The following is a 3,246-nucleotide window of genomic DNA, read 5'->3' on the forward strand; positions in this document are numbered from 1 at the left end:
TGTAGTACATATGCCAGGCCTGTAGATGGTGCTGTTCTCACAGAATCAGAACATTCAAAAACAGTGTTAAATTCAGCGAAATGAGGAATGGCTAAAACGCATGATCTGTTTGGTATTTTGAAAAATAAAAAGTATAAATATGCCTTATATAGGTATGGTCCTACACTATATTATTCAAATATAGCATGATAGGTCCACTTTAAGGAAATAACAAGCATCATTAATTATGTTGAATTGGTATTAATTGATTAAAATATCTGTGTAAAATACCAGTGCAAAGTAGGGCTGCTACTAATAATGTTTTATATCAATTAATCCGTCAGTTTGTTTTTAATTACTCTATTTATCAGTCTGTTTTTTAAATGCTTGAAATATGAAAAATACAGATAACAAATGATTAGTTGTTCAACTTTAAATACACTTTCTGGTGCTTTAATAATACAAAACATTATTAATTGAACAGCTGAAGACCTCGGTACGGAACATTGGACATTTTAGGGCTGAGGAGGAAAATACTTTCCGAAAAATGGGTTGCTACAATCCAAATCAGTGTAGGATTCAAGTTGCCATCGTTACCCTTTTGTACTTTGAAATACAATGCTCCAAATCTAACTTGAAGCCAATTATAGAAAATCTTCAACTTCATTTAAAAGTGATCTGAAAGCTAATGGATGCATAATACAATTGGAGTAATTTGTTCTTGTTTAAAGCCAAGTATCTGTTTTAAACAAGCTACACTCTTTAAAAACTTTAAAAACCTTAGAAAGATAGTAACGAAAGTAAAATTTCTATTCATTTCAGTATGAACAGCAGTATTCACGATACTGCATCTCCCCCTCGCTCGGGTGTCAGTTTCTACTTTGTGCAGCCACTAGAGGTCTCCCAAATTCCACTCACTCTGGATTCATTATCCTAATGACTGGGCCCTGAGTGCCAACCACCTCCTCTTCTTAATGCCCCCGCCTCCTGCCCTCCATCCATTCTTCATTGAGGTTGCCCAGGGTGCCAGGTCACTCAGAGGTGAGGACATCAGCAGCTGCCACTCTCCTGGAGCAAAGGCTGTACTGTAGTCTCACCCTCAGTGCCAACCCTCCTCTGCTACCCTCAATCCCCAGAGAAAAGCATAAAGGAGCCATGCTTGGTACAGTACAGAACCTTTATTTCAAGGGGAGTAAAAAAAAAAAAAGGTAAATTCAATACTAATCCACGCTTGTCCTTGCTGCTCTGCTTTGAAAATAGTGAGCCCGAGCCCCCCCGACCGCTGGACGCGCTCCCAGGTCGCTGCTCGTTTGCTCCTGCCTGCGTACGAGAGGAAGAATGCCCCTTGCATGCAGATGGATTCATTAGGTCTGAGTAACACCCTTCTCCTCCATCATGCTGACACAAACACATACACACTGTAACTGCTCTGGCTTAGCAAAAGGGAACAGTGAGTCCTGCAGCTCTGGATACACTCCACACACACACACACACACACACACACACACACACACACACACACACACACACACACACACACACACACACACACACACACACACACACACACACACACACACACTACACTCACAGTTGTCTCCAGTGTAAACAATACCATGCGGTTTCACTAAGGAAGATTAACTCAAATGCTGCCGGATCGTGTTCAGCCATTTTAGCCTAAACACGGGATCCATCCACATGTGTTTAGCATTTCACTGGATCTCTTGAATGTAAGCAGAGGACAGAGGCTGGCTCTTTGATGAGGTTTTTTCATGTTTAATGGAGGGGGCTTACATTGACAGCCTTTCTTTGTGTCAGCAGTCTGAAGTCAGATGCTTTCCTGGCTCTGGACAAAACAAAGTGCCCTCATACTGTTGTAATTGCAGTCCAAAAACTCCGCTTCCCCCCCCCCCCCTAGAAACCTCAAAAGTCTGGAACGAGTGTTGAACAATGGGGCTGCTACAAACGTCAGTAAACAAAGCAGGCATATCATAGCACGCACACACATCTATGTGCTTCTTCTCGGTGGTTATGTCACTGTTAGAGTTTGGTTGCTTTGTGGTCAGGGCAGAGCGTGAAGGAAGCCTGACACCAAGGGAAATGTCAGACCAGCCCTCCTACCAGGCTGATTTGGGAGCAGTGTGTGTGTAGTGTGACAACCGGTCATGGGCTGCTGCCACAGAGCCTCACCCCGTCTCTGCTCTGTTTGCTCTGCTCCTCACACACATACCGCCACACTCCCCCACCCTCCCTCACTCCCCTCTCTTTGAACACTCGTCCTGCTCACCTCCTACACATCTTGTACATACATACAAGCCATCCATCCCCTGTCACACACACACATGCTCCTGCTCTGTCTCGGCTGGCTGCACTGCTGTCTCTCTCTAGTGACAGATGAGTGTGTAAGAAGCATTTCCTCCAGGCTCACTTTCAAGACGGCTGCAAAACGATACAAGGAGCCACACGCTAATGGGGTTGGAGAGCTGCAGCGAAGCCCTGAGTTTGTGTGTGTGTGTGTGTGTGTGTGTGTGTGTGTGTGTGTGTGTGTGTGTGTGTGTGTGTGTGTGTGTGTGTGCTTGTAGATGTAACACCCCACTCATTATGCTGCTCTGATGGGTCACTGTGCAGCCTCTTTATAAAAAGACCCTTATGGCGACATGTCTTATTATATCAACTGCTGAGATGGATGTTAATACCAGGCTGTGCTGTGCATGCTGCGCTCTCTAGCCTGTAGAGTGATGAGCTCTAGTTGGTATTCAAAGTGCGTCTTATTGCATGGGCTAATTCTATTTAACCTGGTGAAGTCTGCTCGATGGTACGGTCAGACTGCCCCAGGGAGACCAGTATGTACCTCTGCTTTATTACCCACCTGAGGAGGCTGGCTCTCCCACACATTCACTGCACTGTTTGCTGTGTGTAATTTACTGGGCAGCCTGTGGGCCAGGCCTTCATCTGCAGGAAGGCGCGAATAGAGCCTTGGCGCCAGTAATTGGACTTTAGAACTGATTGGGGAACTTGATTGACCCCCGGTAATGGATTTGAGTGAATAATTATTTGTAGTTATGGTTGGAAGATGATATCAGGGAGAGAGAGACCAATCCCACCAGTGTGACTCACCCCTGCTGCCAGAGCAGAACGCTGCCAGCACTCAATTAATGAAATCCAGCTGCTCAGACTCCCCACGTGTAGTGGCTGATCAAAAAAACACACAGGGGTCTGGTCAGAAAAAGGGTTATCTTCGGCAACCTTTCCCTTTCGCCCAACTTG

This window comes from Notothenia coriiceps, unplaced genomic scaffold (assembly GCF_000735185.1).
Source record: "Notothenia coriiceps isolate Sejong01 unplaced genomic scaffold, NC01 NC01_scaffold00000339, whole genome shotgun sequence".
In the NCBI taxonomy this organism is placed as follows: domain Eukaryota; kingdom Metazoa; phylum Chordata; class Actinopteri; order Perciformes; family Nototheniidae; genus Notothenia; species Notothenia coriiceps.